Below are 360 nucleotides of genomic sequence, written 5' to 3' on the forward strand. Positions count from 1 at the left end.
CACACACACACAAAATAGTCCATCAGACTGACAAGAAGACATTCCATCAAACACACAAAACAAAGACACACATACTCTTCTTCACTCGTGTAGCAAACTCCCACAGTTCATGCCCGTACCTCGAATCCCCTTCAGTAAACAAGGTCATATCTCCGTATTGCGTGTGTTTAGAACTTTGTTGTTTATGGCTCTGAACTCAGGTGGAAAGGAATAGCATTTCAGTACAGCCTTGAGGAAGTGGTTTCTCCATCCTTCTTCGATACATAAGAGCTACGGTTTTCCTGCTTTGCTGTTTGCTTTTTTTCTCTATCGATGTGTTTATTTTTTTCACCATCGGGATTGAATTATACGCCATTGATG

Source organism: Penaeus monodon, chromosome 15 (assembly GCF_015228065.2).
Source record: "Penaeus monodon isolate SGIC_2016 chromosome 15, NSTDA_Pmon_1, whole genome shotgun sequence".
Taxonomy (NCBI): Eukaryota; Metazoa; Arthropoda; class Malacostraca; order Decapoda; family Penaeidae; genus Penaeus; species Penaeus monodon.